The 9,113-nt window shown below is 40.7% G+C and overlaps 1 long non-coding RNA gene across 2 annotated transcripts; it reads right to left on the reverse strand.

Moving 5' to 3' along the window:
- Nucleotides 1–51: 51 nt before the first annotated feature.
- LOC306936798 lies at nt 52–5,438 on the reverse strand. Of its 2 annotated transcripts, XR_013791532.1 has the most exons (4): nt 5,360–5,438; nt 3,409–4,669; nt 343–3,276; nt 52–272 (listed from the first exon to the last, which is right to left on the reverse strand). It is a non-coding gene; the product is annotated as an uncharacterized lncRNA (long non-coding RNA). The 2 variants fall into 2 exon arrangements; XR_013791533.1 differs by having other exon boundaries at nt 52–3,276.
- Between the last annotated feature and the right edge of the window lie 3,675 nt (nt 5,439–9,113).

Here is a 9,113-nt window from a genome sequence, read left to right on the forward strand (position 1 = left end):
GAAATCTGAATCCCCCACCCACCCCTTTTTCCCCTCACTGTATGTTTTTTTTTCTGTCATTTACCCCCTCTATGATGATTGCCTGTTTTGGCTATAGAAAGTGTATATTTGTACGTCTCTAAATGTTATGAATTGAAAAAGGTGGTCCCTCTTGTAAACTAGTGAAATGCTTTATTGGGTCGTCCACTCACAGTCGACAGTTTTTGTATCGAGTTGTGCTTGACATGTACTGTAATTCTGCAAACTGTTAATAAATACTTCAATCAATCAATCTGCCTCCACCAGCAGCCCCAGAGCCACTGCTATACTGTCCCACCAGCAGCCCCAGAGCCACTGCTATACTGTCCTCCACCAGCAGCCCCAGAGCCACTGCTATACTGTCCTCCACCAGCAGCCCCAGAGCCACTGCTATACTGTCCTTTTTCACTTTCACAATAAGATGCCTATAATACTACAAGACGTATCTGTGGCACTTGCCAGGCATGCCTGCTCAAGACAGACTTTGGCTCTTGTGATTTCTGTAAAGACAAGCTCAAGTTTGGAGGCAGAAATAAGAAGAAGTGTCGCCTGCGTCAAATGCCACAGATAATACAACCATAACAATACAATATATACTACAATAATATACAAATATGACTATATAATGCAACAATAATAATAATAATATCTAGTATAATATAATTGCTGTTGGGAGGAAACCACGTAACTCCATTACTCCAGCTCAGTGGCCTTGTGGTTAGAGTGTCCGCCCTGAAACTGGGAGGTCGGGGTTCGACTTCGATCCCCGGCCGGGTCATACCAAAGACAGTAAAAATGGGACCCAATCCCTCCCTGCTTGGCACTCAGCATCAAAGGGTTGGATTGGGGGGGGGTCAAATCTACTAATCAAATGATTCCAGAGCGCGGCACGGCTGCAGCTCACCGCTCCTTGGCTGCGGCTCACTGCTCCAAGAGATGGGTCAAATGCGGAGAACAAATTTCACTGCAGTAACGTGTGTGACAAATCGTACGACTTTGACATTCGAGTTTCTTTGTTTGCTCATAAATCAGTGCTCTAAATAAAACACCCTTTACGTCTGTGTGTCGTTTAAAAAAAATATTGAACCAATGGAAAGTAGTAAAAAAAAAAAAACGCTTGACGAAACCTCTTAACTCCTTTAGACCCTCACCTCAAACGGTCTGCTAAAGCAACTAACTCCCACCAGTACCTAACCCCGCGGAGAACAGCAACCGGAGCGCGGCTAGATAGTGCCAGCAGCACACATCATTGGCTGCCGGGACTGTCATGTGTCCATAGCGGCAACCTAGCTCATAAGTCAGATCCGGTTCAGAGGGCATATATGCCCTTGTGTACAAAGCCGCGAGTAGCTCCAGCATGGAGAACGCCGTTGAATCGCTCCTGGTAGACTTTCAGAACTACCCATTGCCTTCATTTCCCTCTGCTCGAAGGCGGAAAAATATGGAACAACGAACGGGCCATGTGAAGACATTCATCCGGTTCATGGACCTCTTCGGCTACAAAGATTCTCAGTAGAACGGGAGCTCATGTGTGGTTATAGCGCCACTGTAAATACATTCTTCTTCAGTGGAAGTGGTGGGCCCATGGTTAAAATGGGAACCCATGTTATGGCTGCTTATCAGCGTCTCACAGCTCGCAGAGGTGTGACCATGACAGCCATTCGAAGTGCTGTCCTGACACGATCAGAGAGATCCATGTGTCTGGGGGATCAGGGTCAAGTGAGCCATAGCATGGGTACCTCTATGGACACAATGAAGTAGTATTATGTTGCCCACAAAACGCCTGACGAGGTACGGAGGACGCGTGAGCTGATGGACCGTGCCATGCTAGCACCAACCGTCTGTGCTGCAGAGAGCAGCACCACACGAAGGCGCGGTCGGCCCAGGACCGTGCCAGTCCCTGAGAGAGCCGGGAAAAGACGCACTGTTAGTGGGTCGGCAGGTAGATATATACATACACTAAAGACATTGGATCTGTATCTGATGTATGTATACTAATCTAAACCCTTTGCGTTTCAGGTACGTGTGGCAGGCCTAGGACCAAGCCTAGGGCCAAGGGCCTGTCTCTGAATGCTCCACCCTGGCTTTGAAGAGGCCCCGAGGGAGGCCTCGCAAAGTTCCCGCAAAGCCTGCCCTCTAACTCCGGGGTGAAGAAACAAAATAATATCAAATAAAATGTTGAACAACTTCAACTATGTGTCTGAATTGTTGTTATTACGCGGCGACTCTCCGCAACATGAGCCACATATGAGGGAGCAGTGTGATTAATAAGTCCACAACATGAGCTCCGTTCTGGGGCAGAGAGAGCTGAATGGAGCCCTTGGGGTGGCACCAGGGGAATAGATTTCCCCCCCCGAAAAGAGCAGATCTACGGGGCGCATGTACCCACTCGTCAGGCAAAGGCAGATGCGCGGTGGAGCTTTCCAGCGAGCAGCTGGTGATAACTCCACCACGTCTCTCCCTCTCATGCAAATAATTAACAATATATAAAGTCACAAAACCAACTTTGATTCGTTTTCTTCATTACCTGAAAGAATTTATTTCCTGAAAAATGAACATTTGAGTCAAGTGGTTTCTTCCCAACAGCAGAGCTATATAATATGGTTTACTGTAATATACATGTATATAATCTAATTAATTTGCCTTAGGTCAGGTGTGACTGCTTATATCAACCACTCGGTCAGACATTAGCGTCCTGTTCACTTCGTACCCTCATACTTTTGTCTCACCAACACTTCTTTCATCCCTCCCCGTGGCATGGGACCTTTTTTTTTTGTCAGACCTGATCCAGTCAGAGGTCTGGCTGTTCCCATTCTGGGACGTCTGGCCTGCAACAGTGGCAGACCATGACCCTCTACTTACATTGTGCGACTATCTGAGCCATCAAAAGGTAAGATATTTTAGCCCAGGGGGTCTTAAAGACACGTTCATATTATTACTATTATTATTTATTAATTTATTTTATATTTTCATCCGCATGCTAAACCATAGGTTTTCTTAAATATGTTTCTGCACTTCATTTCTGACAAAATGAAGACCATTTGTTCCCCCCCAGAATAGGCATGGAGGGTGTGACCTCACCCGTTTTATGCCGTTTTCAATGTACGGGTTCTTTATCAAGTATAGTGTTTGCATTTATATTTTCTCTAAACACCTTGAACGTTTCTTGGGTCTAAGAACTGGCAGGCGTCTCTCTCGTTTGATGCCCAGCATCCCCAACGAACACCCATCGGCGTCTCCTCCATCCTCGTCCGTATACTGTTAACATATTAAACAATAAGAGTGTCAAAATATAAAACAGGCCCCAATACTGTACATAAATCATTTACTGCTCATCAATAACAGGAATCTTGCCGTTCACATTTTTAATTTAAAGAGACTAGTCCTTACCCGTTCTGAATATATGAACAGCAAATGATGTTCGGGCAGTAGAGAGTACTCTCTTCGAACTTGCCGCGCATGGGGAGAAGCTCAGGCTCTTCTGCCGGGACGACGAACAGCTGGCGTGCGTCATGTGTGTGTGATTTGGAAAAACATGCCAGACACGAGTTCTCGTCCGTAGATGAAGCATCGGGGCGGTTCAAGGAGCAAATGCAGGAATCCCTGAAGTCTTTAAAGAAGAAACTGAAGGTCTTTAATAAAGTGAAGACGACATGCAACCAAACGGGAGATCACATCAAGCTTCAGGCCCAGAACACAGAGACACGGATAAAGGCACAGTTTGTTGGCATTACATCAGTTCCTGATTCCGGCCAGGATCTCTGCTCTGAGGCAGGAGGAGGCACAGAAGAGTCGGAAGATAACGGAGAGGATTGAGGAGCTGAACAAGGACACGACGTCCCTCTCGGACGCACTCCGAGCCGACGACCACGTCTTGTTCCTACGGAAGTACAAGACGACGATGGAACGAGTCCGGCTCACCCTGCCACTCAGGAGGAGCGCTGATAGACGAGGCCCAACACCTGGGGCAACCTGGCCTTGAGAGTCTGGGACGAGATTAAGAAGATGTGTCCTACACCCCTGTCATCTTGGACCCCAACACCACCTATCCAAAGTTCATCCCGTCTGATGATCTCACCAGTGTGAGGCCTTGAAGACGCAACAGCTTCCCGACAACAAAGAGAGGTTCGACTGGTTGTACTGGGTTCAGAGGGCTTCAGCTCAGGGGTTCACAGCTGGGACGTCTAGGTCGGAGACAGCGGAGACTGGGGTCACTTGGGGGTTTTAGCAGAGTCCTATCAAAGGAAAGGCGACGCGGGTTGTGAATGCTGGCTGATGAGTAGGGGCTCTACTGGATTCTGCGCAATCCACTCCTTGTGTTCTACATGGGAGTCACTCATTACTATGTCGTTCTCACACCGAAGCGTAATCCCCGGAGGATCAGAGACAGGCCGAGACACACCTGCACACCTTCCACCACACGTTCACCGAGAGACTGTACCCGTGCGACGTGCGTTAGTATCCTCAGTCGTAACATGTCTCTGAAGATGTTGCCTGCCAAGATCTGTGTCACTCTGGAAAACAGTTAGGAATACGTCCAGTGTCAACTCCAATTTCCAACTCAATCCAATCCAATTTTATTTTCCAACTTTTCAGTTCAGTGTTGGTTTCATTGGTGATTGCCTGCATGGTCTTTTATCAGGTTGAAAACCTTCGAAGACAAAGAAACAAAGATTAACAATAATGCCAAACAATCAAATGCTAATCTTTTCAAACAATTTTCCAATCAATAAGTTCTCTTTTTAACCATTCTTGATTTTAAACATTAAATATATTTTTAAATAATCAAATGACTTTCAAACAATTAGTGTTTTTAAACAATAAATGCCTAAATTAAAAGTATTTTAAATTGTATTAAAGTCAACATTTTAATCAAATTATTAAAGTCATTTTAAATGAAACATTTCAGATTAATTTAACCTTTAACCTTGAATAAATAATTTAAATTAGGTAAACATCTAAGCATTTTAAATTGAAGAAGTAGGCCTATTTAAAGAAAAATAGCTGAACCTTGAGCTTGTAGATCAGCTCTAATTCAACCAGGCATTTAACATGGTAAATTAAATTATGAATTGTCCACATTTTTTAAATCATTTTAGTAGTACTCTAAAATAATTAACTTTCTTACTTTTATAAAGAGATACTTTTAGACTTTTCAAAACATAAATCAAACCCAACTCTCAAAAAAAAAATCAAGGCAACACTGATGTGTTCTTTCCCCACTTCAAACTGAAGCAGTTGAACATACTAAACACAAAATTAGCCCATTGAAGCCAGATTTTAACCACATTAAACAGTTCTGCATACATAAGTGTAAATAAAACAAAACAATATCACCAACCATTGGCGTCTTTAGAGGTAGGACCCAGGAGTAGATCTTTGCTGTTTGCATCTGGTGTTTGTTTGAGAGAATGAGTGAACCTCCATTCCTTTTCAGGAGCTCCTAATCAGGTAACGAGCAGCCATCTTGCTGCTGCACTCTGGGAGATGTAGTTTCTGAGGTCTGAGATGTCATGCTGACTATATGTTTTGGTCCATTTCTCAGTTTTGACTCAACACTTCCATAGTCCATATATTTGTACTACAATATAGCCCTGTTTAGTTAATAAAGGATTTTTAAATGAATCCTTGTGTGCTTGAAGCCTGTCCCGATGGGACCCCTCTTCTCCTTTTTATATTATTGACCAGTGCTCTTTTTTTTTACTAAGACTAAAATAGTAAGATTTTGATATTTAGTCGACTCAATTTCAGAAGACAATAGGACTATTACTAAATCAAAATCTAAGGAAAATGAATCGAATGGATTCCTTACAAATGTAAATACCTACAAAACTATAAGAACTGAATGTGGAAACTGTGGTTTCAATCCTGTTGTTACCTTGCACAACCACTAGAGGGAAATGTTGGACAACTTGGACTACTTTTAGAAGTCTCTCTCGCTCTCTCACACACACAGAGGTCAGGTCACATACAGTGAGTGGCCAAGTGAGTACTTTTCTGTTTTGATGTATATGGGCTGTCAAGGCCAGATATTATAGGGGATGCCATGCCATACTGTGTGTTATAGGCTCAATATGGCAGTTTGTAATTTACTGGGGTCTGGTAGGACCATAGTAAATAATAAAGATAATTTACTGGGGTCTGGTAGGACCATAGTAAATAATAAAGATAATTTACTGGGGTCTGGTAGGACCATAGTAAATAATAAAGATAATTTACTGGGGTCTGGTAGGACCATAGTAAATAATAAAGATAATTTACTGGGGTCTGGTAGGACCATAGTAAATAATAAAGATAATTTACTGGGGTCTGGTAGGACCATAGTAAATAATAAAGATAATTTACTGGGGTCTGGTAGGACCATAGTAAATAATAAAGATAATTTACTGGGGTCTGGTAGGACCATAGTAAATAATAAAGATAATTTACTGGGGTCTGGTAGGACCATAGTAAATAATAAAGAAATCGGCATAACATTTTGTAATTAAAGTCATATGTAGACACTTGTTCGAATTCCCCTGAATCTTTAACATTCTCTAAGAACAACCTCAAACATATGAACCTTGGTTGAAATTTGAAAAGAATCACAAAGTTGTCATTTAACATTGTTTAATGTTGTTTAATGCATTCAGATTTGGACTTTTTCTGTTTGGATGTATGAGCTGTCAATTTTCTTTTGGGATTAGCCGCATAGCTTCCTGGTACGATGATGATTTACTGGAGTAATTTTCAATACTTTAACTGCCATGAATTGTAAAGAGCACCATGTTGTCACTTGTTGTGTGACTATACTGTAGACCTACATTGTGTGCATCTACAGTCTGTCTCTATAGAGCGTCGCAGTCCCGCCTCCTACCCTGGACCAGGAAATGAAACCCAATGCATTATTCTCATAGACATTTCTTAAAGTATTTATTTAAAGACGGTTACGCCGCGGACAAAGCCAACTCGAGTCGTGACAACTCATGACAACACAAACAATATTTTGGACCAAACAAATAATTAGAAAGAAGAAAAAAACGGCAGGTTACAACACTTTTTTTGTTGTTTTTCTTCTTTGTAATTATTTGTTTGGTCCAAAATATTGTTTGTGTTGTCATGAGTTGTCACGACTCGAGTTGGCTTTGTCCGCGGCGTAACCGTCTTTAAATAAATACTTTAAGAAATGTCTATGAGAATAATGCATTGGGTTTCATTTCCTGGTCCAGGGTAGGAGGCGGGACTGCGACGCTCTATAGAGACTACATTGTCTCATTCAATTCACTGACTTACACTGACTCTACATGATAAAAGTACATTAATGTGTGTGTGTGTGTGTGTGTGTGTGTGTGTGTGTGTGTGTGTGTGTGTGTGTGTGTGTGTGTGTGTGTGTGTGTGTGTGTGTGTGTGTGTGTGTGTGTGTGTGTGCGCGCCGTGGGGGGGGGGGGGGGGTTAATGGGTTAATCAACAACAGATCAATATAATGTAGCTTTTTATTTATATGCACATTCCAAAATGTTTGCCTCTTTCTTAGGTAATGTGACACTTTGGCCAACGTTTGACCATGTTTTATGGTAGAGTTTGTCTGGTACTTTTGATGTAACCTAACAATGGTCTTACTATTGGTTTAATCTTTATTTCCTTTTCATTGAGGTATTTACGAAGTCCTTAAATGTGAAGATACCCTGGCCTGTATGCACTTTGTTGGTTTGTTTACTTCTTGAGTGAGAAAACAATGTTGCACATTAATACGATAAGGGGACCCCCCCACAATCATTTGGACGACCCCCTGTGCACCCCAGGGCTGTTGTGTGATACTGTAGGCCTACATTGTGTGCATCTACAGTCTGTCTCTATAGAGACTACATTGTCTCATTCAATTCACTGACTTACACTGACTCTACGTGATAAAAGTACATTAATACACTGACTCTACGTGATAAAAGTACATTAATACACTGACTCTACATGATAAAAGTACATTAATACACTGACTCTACATGATAAAAGTACATTAATACACTGACTCTACATGATAAAAGTACATTAATACACTGACTCTACATGATAAAAGTACATTAATACACTGACTCTACATGATAAAAGTACATTAATACACTGACTCTACATGATAAAAGTACATTAATACACTGACTCTACATGATAAAAGTACATTAATACACTGACTCTACATGATAAAAGTACATTAATACACTGACTCTACATGATAAAAGTACATTAATACACTGACTCTACATGATCAAAGTACATTAATACACTGACTCTACATGATAAAAGTACATTAATACCCTGACTCTACATGATAAAAGTACATTAATACACTGACTCTACATGATAAAAGTACATTAATACACTGACTCTACATGATAAAAGTACATTAATACACTGACTCTACATGATAAAAGTACATTAATACACTGACTCTACATGATAAAAGTACATTAATACACTGACTCTACATGATAAAAGTACATTAATACACTGACTCTACATGATAAAAGTACATTAATACACTGACTCTACATGATAAAAGTACATTAATACACTGACTCTACAAGATAAAAGTACATTAATACACTGACTCTACATGATAAAAGTACATTAATACACTGACTCTACATGATAAAAGTACATTAATACACTGACTCTACATGATACAAGTACATTAATACACTGACTCTACATGATAAAAGTACATTAATACACTGACTCTACATGATAAAAGTACATTAATACACTGACTCTACATGATAAAAGTACATTAATACACTGACTCTACATGATAAAAGTACATTAATACACTGACTCTACATGATAAAAGTACATTAATACACTGACTCTACATGATAAAAGTACATTAATACACTGACTCTACATGATAAAAGTACATTAATACACTGACTCTACATGATAAAGGTACATTAATACACTGACTCTACATGATAAAAGTACATTAATACACTGACTCTACATGATAAAAGTACATTAATACACTGACTCTACATGATAAAAGTACATTAATACACTGACTCTACATGATAAAAGTACATTAATACACTGACTCTACATGATAAAAGTACATTAATACACTGACT

The sequence above is a fragment of the Electrona antarctica genome, assembly GCF_951216825.1.
Source record: "Electrona antarctica genome assembly, chromosome: 14".
NCBI classification, from domain to species: Eukaryota; Metazoa; Chordata; class Actinopteri; order Myctophiformes; family Myctophidae; genus Electrona; species Electrona antarctica.